Below are 11894 nucleotides of genomic sequence, written 5' to 3'. Positions count from 1 at the left end.
CTAGAAATGTTTATCACGAAGTGGATTGTATTTTCATAGTATTTTCGTAGAGAAACACTTCTCGATACGAAGAAAGCAAATGAATCAGACTGTAAATACATCAGTGAATAAGAGCACTCTTCATCAAGCCAATTCATCGTTGTTATCTAGATATTTAGCTCATAGCAAATGCACAATATCCCATTCGGTTCATAAAGTCGTTTGGCAAATTGTAAATGATGAATCTTCGATTGGGTAAGACGTCAGCAGCGATAAGACGGAAAATCGAATCGAAATTGTTTTTCTTCGTTTTGTTTGACTGTTTTGTTTAGATACCTCACTAACAGACTTTTTGCGACAAATAATGAGTTCAGTCGGGACCACCGGCTTACGAACCACGCCTTGAAGTATGCAAATACTCCCAGAGGATAGACTAGCCCACAAATTCCTCACATTTAGGTAACATCATACGAGTCAATCACTGCGTACATCACTGCATCACTACGTACATCCGCAGAATGGGAGACATTTTTAGACCCGTACGAAGTACTGGGGTCTTAAGCGTTTACGCATACATCCGTAACACGTCGAATTGGACTCCCTGAGTAAGGGGAAACCTATTGTGGTTGTGTCGGATGACCGACTCGTGAGTTAGACCCCTTGGTGTGAAACAGGCACAGGGCGGCAAGCAGTTTTTGCTTGTAGGTCGGCCACATTTCAACATATTTCGTCTGTTTTAGCTTTATTAGATAGGTATCCTGACCGTACCAATCAGGGAAAAAAAAGTTTTTGAAATTATGTTCTCCGGAGCGTGAGCTAGGTCTCTTGGAGTGAGCTCTTATCTGGCTACTCGGCCGTACAGTGAACGTGGAGTATTTTGTCAATATCTCGAGTAAATTTTGACCGAATTTCATGATTTTTTTTTTTTGTTTGAAAGATATTAACGAATGTAAAGCGTCGGTAAAATTTCCGGTCTCCTAACAAAATGGCTGCCGGTGGTCATATTGGATTTTAATAAAAGTGATATATATTGGTAAAAATGGTACTTAGAGTGTTTCTGTTAACATGGAAATAATTTGTTATGTGTGTGGGGTCTTTCAGGCATTCCATATATGGATATCTATATATATCTATATTCACCTATATTGAGCTATATACAGCCATATAGAGCTATATAATAGCATATTCATCTGTGAAATGTTTATTTATAGGAAAATATAGGTAAATATAGCGGTATATAGCTGTTTAAATAGGAATTTATGAAAGTTGACTTCGTACGGGGCTGTCTATATTGCCTCCGGCAATTTATTTGTATATGCTAACAAGGCAAAGAAAGATAATGTAAGTAATTTTAAAGGGCGAATAGCTTTTCAGTAGAAAATGAAGTAAAAGAAATGAAGAGTTTCACAGTAAAGGCTTTTGATGCGAATAGGTGTTTCGTACGGGTCGGCGTTAGCTATGTTTTTTTTTAAATTATGAATGTAGGCCAAAAACTACATTAAGAGCGGTCAGTTTTAGGTACAGTAATTGATACTCATCGTTGCATTGTTACCTTTATCTCGGCAGCCGTTTACAGCCAATAACAAGTGCAGTCTGGACCACGGGCCTAATGTGACTTCCGACCCACGCCTCGAAGTATGTAAATACTCTCTGGGAAAAGTTAGGTGCTTAATTGATATTTCGCCTAAATTTAGGTTAGACACTATACATACAAATTCATCGAATTTGGGTTACGTCATACGACGTCATTCAGCGCGTACATCGTTGCAGCTACCAAACACAATGCAACTACCCAAATTATGAAGCCTTAGTAAACTTTAGGACGGTACCAATGCGATATATCCATATGGTATTGTCTGACATGGAACTCGAGCCCGGATCATTTTGGTGGAAGGTTAGCATGTAACAACTTAACCATCCCGTTCGCAAATATTCTGCCGTTGATTCTCAAATTGTCAATTGTAAGGATTGTGCTTGAAAGACTTTTCAACGATGACGCCTATAGTTAGACTTCATCTAGCAGAGCTTCCTGACCTACGCAGCACATTGTTTTGTTACATTCGTGTTTGTTTATCTCATTGAGTGATACGTGACTCATGTCCTTGATTTGTGTAACATCTTGTAACGAGTGGCAGATGAATTATTGATTTGCTATGTTATTTAAGGAGTGTCTTCACTACAAAATTAACAATTTAAAGTGGACATGTTTGTCTGTCTGGTATTTGTTGTAATGCAGATTTGCGGTATGTTGATGGTGCTAGTTTGTTGTAATTTCGCAAGTGGATGTGGTAATGTGGTTTCAAGTGCCTTGCTATCCCTTGGAAGTGATTTAACTGAAAGTTTACTAGCTGATGAATTATTATTGCTTATTATGGTAAAGCATTATGTTAACGAAGAGACTGACGAATGTCTACCCACTAATGGAAATATAGATCGACACATATTTGCATTAGACTCATTGTCAGACGTGTGATGTGTACATTCATGTATAATGATAATGACTTTGCTAAATAATACCATTTCCTGCGCACCAGTAACTTTGTACTGTTTATACAAAACACGTAGCTTGAGACACATGTATAGTGTTGATGAGTTCATTAAACAGTATCATTTCCCAAAGCTATGAATAAAATATTATAACCGAATCGCAGCGGTTTCGGAATTCCGCAACAATGTTTCGTTTCCCAGAACATTTTCTATTAATATGACGTTTTTATCTTTCGAACTTGTTTTCCATTTCGAATTTATCTTTAGTCATCGAAGTAGAAAAAACGATAACGTCGACGATTGAAGTTTTTCCATTCCGTCGTACATTTGCAAAATATGCCGGGAACACATTTTATTCGATGTGTGAGTTATATATCGCTCGCGCTACCCTTTTTTAAGAAATTGAACCAAACAAGCATGTAATATCCGCTTCTGCTTTGTATAATTCATTTTTCCAATTCTATCTATTTTTAATTCGTTTTCCACATTGTTGAACCAAAAATAAACTGACATTGACCTTATATAGAAACCAAGGATATCGTCATATCATCATCAAATCTCCTTCTTCTACTTATTTTGTTTCAAAACATTAGGTGATTGTTTGAGGCAAAATCTTTTACTTTGTGAGCTTAGTCATACGCTTTACCATGTCTAATCCGACAGTGCTGCTTAGCTTAACTTTTAATTAAAAAAAAATCTTCATCTTCAAATATCGCGACTTCGTTTCTCATTTCCGGCAAACTATAAGCAATACGCTGTTCTCAACACAAACTAAAATGCTTTTTTAGTAAATTCTACTTCAGAACACATGGTAGAAATCTCTCGCTATAAAGGTTTTCTTGCATGCGTTAGGAAAAGCACAGCTTGTTCTCCTTAAGAAAACACAATTTTAGCTTTATCAGAGTTTTCAAAGTCATCTATGTTTGATGTTCCCAGTCAAATAAATTAATTCTGAGTTTAAGATATTTTGGAACAAAGTTTGAATTCGGTAAGGCGTTTTCATATGCTGCGCCAAAATATCATTAACTGGAAAACTTGTTCCCAGTCACATCGATAACTTTTAAATTCTAACAAGTCTTCCTTTTAATGCAAATGTAAGTCATACGGTTAGCAATATCATTAGTTAGCAAAAAACAAAGATAAAATTAAACTAGGTCCCACCTTTTGGGCGGGTCAGGTCCCTTGACTGACAGTTTTCTTAATGTATTTTTGGTGTATTCATAAAAACTTGTCAAATTTAATACATTAATATATTAATGACTCCATGCAAATGACAGTAAAATTTGACAAAAAAAAAATTCTTTGGAAACCATCGAGCGTGGAAACCACTTCTATGAGCTGTCTATTATTCTGTTTGATTGACTTTTTTGTTACATCAAAGTATGTTTTGTGAATATGGAACAAGGACTTTTTCACAAAATCAAAAAATGCGATAGATGTTCTTCTTTTACACTTTTGCACAAAAAAAGGAAGTCCACCGGTACTTAGGATAACTTCACATGGTGACATGGTAATAAATGAACTTTATTAGTTTTTGGTTGATCGTTAAAAATAACTCAATTTACCAATATTTTCGGTAAATTGGTACCAATTTCGACTCTATAATGGTAAAGGTATCTAAAATATTTGTAAAAGGAGAAATTTATTGGTAGACCGAGAAAAATAATCTCTCGATTTCCCATTCACAAAACCTTCAATGGTGAAAATATCACGACTGGTGTGACTTCACACTCCTAAAATATTTACAATATTCTCTTTGATTCATTTAATTCCATGTATTTAAAAAAACTCTCTAGAAATTAGTTGAGATAATTCATCTTTTATTGCCTGTAAAAATGTATTTTTTTTATTAAAATTTCTTACACTTTTTAATCAAAGTGTGTTCATTTGATAACAGGCATTTTGCTGGCATAAGATGTGGTTGTAGAGGGAGTAAAAAACTACCTACTTGGTAAATGACAAACTATCAACTATCAAATTTGATAGTCAACTATCAAGATGTTACTAGTTCACTAGCAAGAGATGTTTACACGTTAAAAGCTGGGCATCGAATGATGAAATTATTCTTCCTAGTAGTTTCATGCACATCGAAAACAAACTTATATGATTTACCCACACTACCAAACAAAATCAAATTTCATCAAAGTAATCTTTTTTAATTGAAGCTATGATCAACAGTATAAAATTCCGTTTTTCTCGGATTGCTTCCAGATACTTAGTCCTACATAGCCCATCTTCTTCGAAATTAGCCTCGGGATTTTAATTACGTGTATTTAAAAAAAAGAATCATCCAAATTGGTTGAGAATTACTCAAGTTATCGTGCCGTCAACGAAAAACTGTTACCCACATTTAACGTTTTTCATAGCATTTCATACATTTTCAATCACAGTGAACCTTTTTGTTACCCACATTTTTCGGTATTTTCTGGTGTAAGACCCCGACTTTCAGTCAAGGGAATAACGAGCTCTAGTGAACGTCATCTTCTAACGCAAAGTGCAGGTTAAAATAAATGAAGTACAAAATTTCACTGCAATTTCTCGAAAATACTTGGATCAAATCAAGTAATAGACTCGACCACAGTCCTAATGTAATGCGTGCAGTGAACGGTTGGAAAAGCATAGTTTAGGTTAATCGTGATAATTTTGTGTGCTTATATGAAACCCTAGAAATTTTAAATTGATAGAGGGACAGGAGAGGAAAATTTATTTGAAAGATTTTTCAAAAATAGCATTTGAAAACGAGATATTTCGATACTTATATGGAAATAAGAATGTAAACCCCACAGTTAATCCAACACAAATTTCCATAGATTGAATGACTATGAAACATATTCAAGCATTCCACTGTTGTGTGCAGACCAATCGCGTACCATATTTTTTTTTTTAAATAACAAACCCGTTACCTAGTGGATTTGATTCACGCACAGCCTTTGTGGCAAAGGTGTATAATATATCCATCACATCCTCTACTTCTTTTGTTCAGAATATCGCCTAATGTTTGTCGGAAGAACTTGTACTTCAGTTGTTTAATCATACGTTCGGCAATTATATAATCAAGCACTAGCTTGTGGACACCGCTTATTTTTGTTTTCTCTGCCAATAACAGGTGAACTGCAGATTGTGGAGAATACTCTATGGCCATTTCTTGCACAAGTGAGGTGTCAAAGGTTTCTTAACCTTTTATTAACTGTTATTGCAAAGTAATTTTGTAATTACTTAATCTGTTACTTCATTTGAGTAAAGTATCTCAAAGTATTTTATAAAAAATCTTGTACTTCACTGTTTTCATTAAACATTTTGCTGTACAAAAGAACACTAGCCAGAGCCGATCGCTTATTCTTGGTGTCGTTGTCGACAGCAGATGACTAGCCATATCTATAAAGTAAGTTGTATCCATTGTACATGCAATCAAGTATTCCAAACATTTTTATTGCGTTCAACATAATCTGGAAAATCGAAATCGTGTAATAAAAATCCTCGGAAAAATTCTGATATAAATTCCACTTTATCCGAGAAAAATTATGATTCAACTGCTATAAAATCTGAATGAAATAGAAAAGCGAACGATTCGGATATACTATTGCACAGCAAAACTAAAAGTTCTTTTTTTATCTTATCTGCAAAAATTTCGAAATATTTTTTTTTCTTGTTGTTTGTAAACGTTAATATAATAACCATTTTGCCCATATGGATAATGTGTAGCTAGTAAAAAAACATTTTTTTGTGAGTGTGTGAATTGTTTGTAGTTTAACGTAATAGCCATGAGTAAATTGCTGATAACGAGAGTGAAAAGATGTAGATAATCGTTTTATAGGTTTTATCTTCGAATATTATTTTTTTCTGTTTTTTTTTCGTTGTATATGTGAACGACAAAACGTTGGGTAAATTGTGGGTAGTTGTGAAATGTGATCAAAAAATTGAGTGGAATGATCCTTCATTTTACGACATATGAAGCCATATTCTTTCATATGGTTCTCTGTATGTTTCGAGTTTAATTTCGAAAAGCTTTCAAGCTGGGGATTATTCATAAATTACGCGCGCAAAAACTAACTGCTTTCGTTAAAATGTATGGAGAAAATCATAGAGTTACACCGAGGTAGAGACATCAAGACAGCGTTTTTCTACGAAATATTGCAGATTTTTTGTCGATCGATCATTCATAAAGTATTTCACGAGTGACGGATGTATGCATCTCTTGCTATCACATTTTCAGCCATATTTGCATCGCTTTGACATACTTCATGAACGATTCATCATACTTTCTGTGACCTTTTTACAATATCTCGAGTAAGTAGACACTGAAAGGACTGCAAACCTTCAGGGATCACAAACAAATAGGGAACCGAAATTTCGGGATTTGGTGGATTTGAGTGCAGCAACTCTAACGATTTCTGTAGAATTGATAGAAAGTGCTAAATATGACAGCTCGAGTGTTCGAAAACTATTTCAACAATGCAGAAATGCTATTGAAATCGTAGGTCCTATTAAATTCACCCAAAAATTGGAGTGGGTTCTGCGGATTCAGTGGTTTAAATTCATTGAACAAAATCTAGGACTTCGAACCAAATCAATGTCAAAGTCCTGTCTTTTGTCGAAAACATTTGTGGTATTTTATGGTAAATACAACTGGCCGTCTCAATTGATGTTTAATTGAAATCATTACCCGGTTATCAACTACCGAGTGTAGCTCCATGACATTATATCAAACGTATGCTTGGCATGAACTCTCCTCTCCCTTAAGTGTGTGTCAAATTTGTGAATTCACTCCTAACTTTCCTAAGAGGAATAAAGATATTTTCCAAGACATTGTGATAAATTGTAAGTAAATTTTTATTTTATTGTCGAGGAAATCTGATAAATTTTATGATTTCGCCGATATTAATGTAAAGAGATGAAAGAATCGATACTTCTTAAGTCAACATCTTTTCATTCTCGTTACAAGATGTGGAAGATGCAACTTACAATCAAACAACATCGTTGTGGCCTTCCCTTTTTAACTCAGCGATGTGAATAATTCGTCTCAGTTCCATTTCCCAACGAAAACTTATTTGTGACAGTTCATTCTACCTATTCAATCGGTGTACACAAATCACTTGAAGCACCCTGTGAGATCACCGTATCTTATCTTATCTAAACAAAATTCAATTTCTTATAAGTAGAAAAAAAAAACCACAACACTCTACTCCACCTACTTATATCACTGAACTTGTTCCCACATTCACCTTGTGTATAGGACAATGTGTTGCAATCGATTGTGCACTCCTTGATTTATCGTACATGAACAGATAATATGTAGACAGACAATGTGTGGACAGAAGTCCATAAATCGAACATATTATCGGTTTCGATTTCACTCCGAAGCATTTAGTAATGGATGAGTGGATGAAATAATATTTTTAATTGGACATTCGGTTTCGTGAACAGGGACAATTCAAAAATTGAATCGTTTTGTAATTGTTGTTTTTCTCACACAAATAGTTTCAGTGAATTATTTATCAGCAAACTAATAGTTACACGTTCGAATGAACTTATAACGGCAGAGAGAGAGAGAAAAAAAATGTATTAAATTCAGAGATGGTTGAACATGCCAAACTAACATTAATATCGGGCATGGAATTGATGGTCCTATTTGGTAGGTGCTATACACCAGTTCGAGTTCAGTGTAACGATAATGTGAAAAATAAAACGGTCGTGGTTGTAACACTAAATTTTCGCTACAGGATATTACAGTACATAAGCTCCCACAATATATACATAAGCTTGTAAGGCGTGTAATCAGAAAACAAGTTTTCCGAAATGTGTGTCAAGGTTGTCTGTGTCTTCGATGTAGGTTAACTGTATCAAAGGCGCAAATAAATTGACAAGAAAATTGATTTTTATTTTATTAATTCAAAGACAACTTTTCCACGTTTTACCGTACCGCATTTCATTACTTGCTAATACGACGGTACGATTGCTATAGAAATTCTCTGATCGAATAACTTTTTAGCCCCGTACGAAGTACGAAGGGGCTTATAGGATTACGATGCCGTGTGTAATTGATGGAATTCGAAGCAGACGGTAAGGGCAAAGGGTTTGCCTATGTTCATAGATAACGAATCCGCAATAAAAATTTTGTCCGTCCGTCTGTCCGTCCGTCTGTCACGTCGATATCTTGAGTAAATCAAATCCGATTTCAAAAAATTTTTTTCCCTGAAAGATAGTCAAAATAGTGAGGCTAAGTTCGAAGATGGGCGATTTTGGGTCGACCCTTCCGGAGCTGGGGCCCAATAAGTGCCTAACTGTTTTTCGACGATATCTCCAGACATTTAAGCACTACACTTGTAAGTGATACGTCAAATGAACGGTATTTACAATACCGATCGACAAAAAAAAAAGTTTATGAAAATTGGATGACCGACTCGTGAGTTAGACCCCTTGGTGTGAACTAGGTACAGTGCGGCAAGCCGTTTTTGCTTGTAGGTTGGCCAAATTTGAACGTATTTAGATGGATTTTGCTTTATTAGATAGGTATTGACCGTACCAATCAGGGAAAAAAAAGTTTATGAAATTCGATTCACCGGAGCGTGAGCTAGGTCTCTTGGAGTGAGCTTATATGTGGCATCTCGGCCGTACAGTGAAGGTGGTGTTTTTTGTTAATATCTCGAGTAAACTTTGACCGAATTTAATTTTTTTTTTGTTTGAAAGGTACTAACGAGTGTAAAGCAGCCGTACTACTTTCCACCTCCTAACAAAATGGCCGTCGGCCGCCATTTTGGATTTTTGTAAAATCAATAAAAATCGGTGAAAATGATACTTACTTAATTTTAGGTCAATTCGAAATTTGTGTTACATTTGAAAGGCACGTCGTACGGGGCTTCGTAATTGCGCTATGCGCAATTTTTAAGACCTACACATTTCATAAGAATTTTACTTTACCGACGTTTACGGGCGCAGTAGGCTTACGGTAAGAGTAGGGCGACGGACGAACTAGGGTCACGTACACAATAGATGTACGGGTTTGTACGGGGCTCAGTCGCAGCAAATGCTCCGACTGTTCTGACGGCTCGTTTTACGTAAATTTTCCTTTGTTTTGCTGTTCTTAAGCGATTCTGTTTACCAACGGGAACCGATTCCATTGTGTGCATACGGATTCTTTTATGCTTTTCTGTTTCGAAACGTGTCATTTTCAAATTTTGCTAAAAAATCTATCCGTTTAGGTGTGTCAAGGCATTAAAGGATGAAGAAGTTCTGCGAATATTTAAATAGGAAAAATAACGACACTGATTGATACAACACTATTGGGACAATCGGTGTTTATTTGATAGTCGTAAATAAAAAGTAAGGGGTACAGAAGAGTATCCTCCCGTTGCTTTACGAGTTCTTAATTTTCGTTGACCAATGAGCATCAGCATCATCCTAGATGTCTAGTTTTCACAAAATAAAAAGTTGAAGAAGACAATAGTTGTAATTCCCATCGAAAGGGACTGTCCACAAATGATTAAAAGTTGATAGAGGAAAGGGCCATCAAATATCAGCCGAAATATGCTTCAGTCAGCTGATTTACTCATACAAACAAAACTGGCTATGCATGTTTGATCAGAGACTAAAATAAGGATTTTTTCGTGCGGTGCCGACATGTCCGAGTGACCTTTTTTTCGCAAAGAAGTAATTTTGATGTTATGCTGATGCTTGCTGATGTACTTTAATTTGTGTTGTTGAGCCGATCGATTACAATAGTAAGAACGGGAATGCTAGAGACGAAATGGAGAAGTATGAGCACATTTGATAATCTAGATTTTTTTACGAGTTCTTAATTTTCGTCCTAGATGTCTAGTTTTCTTAAATAGTTGAAGAAGGCAATAGGTCATCAATTTTCATCCGAAATTTAATTTATCTGATTTTCAGCTGATTCACTCATACAAACAAAACTGGTTATGCTTGTTTACACGGTTCTACCACTACCACGCGCATGTGTGTTTAAGAATGAATTAGCCAAGGTATCGAACAACTGAGATTCAAACAAGTTTGACAATGGATAGTAGCGAGTCCAACGATATTACGGATGCCTTTAGCTGTCGCTGTCCAAGGTTGTGACGGGAAATTGAGAAAATTTGACTACGTCGGAGAACTTTTAAGGGCTCCTCTGTCACCATGAAGCCACTAAAAAACGAAAAAGCTATCAGACCTCGTTACTACGGGTCTCTACTTTCCAACGATACCAAACACGCGTGGGTAGAGACTCAAACATCGAAGCTGCAAAGAAGGCGGACTATCCGAACATTCACTATATTTTTAGTCATAACTCTCGTGCACCAGCCAGTGCGTATACTCTACCTGTAGGTCTTTCCAAGGCCGACATTCGTGTTTTCTAGAATTGAAAAACGAATCCAACGAGCTATCACTCATTAAAATCGGAGACCGCTTGTTCCACAATCGCCTGAAGTTTCGGCGATATCACTCTTATATATCTCCGGCTAAATTTAGAAATAAAGTCACATTCAAACTATTCAATAACAAAACCACAAAATTTCAATCATATTAATCCTCATGTGGTACGCATTCCATTATTGATGTAAAAATAATTCGACCATCCAAATGGTTTTCACTCTATCATTTTAATGTGAATTTAATTAACGGCGGTATTTTATCCGCGTCTATTTTATTAGTTTCATGAAAAATTACTAACGAGCAAAAAATCAGTACCAAACATTATCTACTATGGTAGGCCCCGGAGAACTGTGCAATGTAAAGTTTTACCAGCAAAAAGTTTTGATGAATAACGTTGTTGGTTACATGGAAACATTTTATGGAATTTCTAATGGAATGACTGGCAATCGTTTCCGTTTTCCAATATTTCCATCTATTACCGATACTACAACGGATATTTTTGTTATAGGAATGTTTTCAAACTCAACTGAGTACATGCTCTGAGTACTGAGAAGTTGTACGTTAAAATCAGAAGCAGGATAAATATACCAAATAAAACCTTATAGAAACGAAAACGGCTAGTCATCTGCTATTGACAGCAACGGCAAGATTAAGCTAATAGCTAATAGCTTATTCTTGCCGTTGCTGTCAATAATAAGCTATGTACTCTGGCTAGTGGTCTATTATACCGTCCAGATTCAAGCGAATCTTCCAGTGTATCGAAATGTTAAAAATAATGAAGTAATAGATTTTACATCAAACACTGTAATATTTGTTAAACAAATGAAGTAAGAGATTTAATGATTTTGTTGCGATGGGCATGCCGTTTCTAAATAGGTACCAACAATTGACTCTGACAAGTCTTAACATTAGTAACGCTAAAATTTATATCCACTTCTTCTATTTCCAAAATTTATATCTGACTGCAATCAATTCAATGCCATTTCTAGAGCACTTATGAAAAATGGAAACAAAAACATTTTTCAATATAAAAAAAGTAATATCTCACAGTTTTGTCT

At 35.5% G+C, this 11894-nt stretch overlaps 1 protein-coding gene across 1 annotated transcript in view; it reads left to right on the top strand.

Annotated features, from left to right (window-relative positions):
* The window catches only part of LOC119071713 (pleckstrin homology domain-containing family G member 5), a 148995-nt gene that overhangs the window by 22588 nt on the left and 114513 nt on the right, over window positions 1-11894 (top strand). The gene's annotated exons all lie outside the window — the stretch shown is intronic.

Source organism: Bradysia coprophila (assembly GCF_014529535.1).
Source record: "Bradysia coprophila strain Holo2 chromosome IV unlocalized genomic scaffold, BU_Bcop_v1 contig_5, whole genome shotgun sequence".
NCBI lineage: Eukaryota > Metazoa > Arthropoda > Insecta > Diptera > Sciaridae > Bradysia > Bradysia coprophila.
This window is presented reverse-complemented; position numbering and strand designations above follow the sequence as displayed.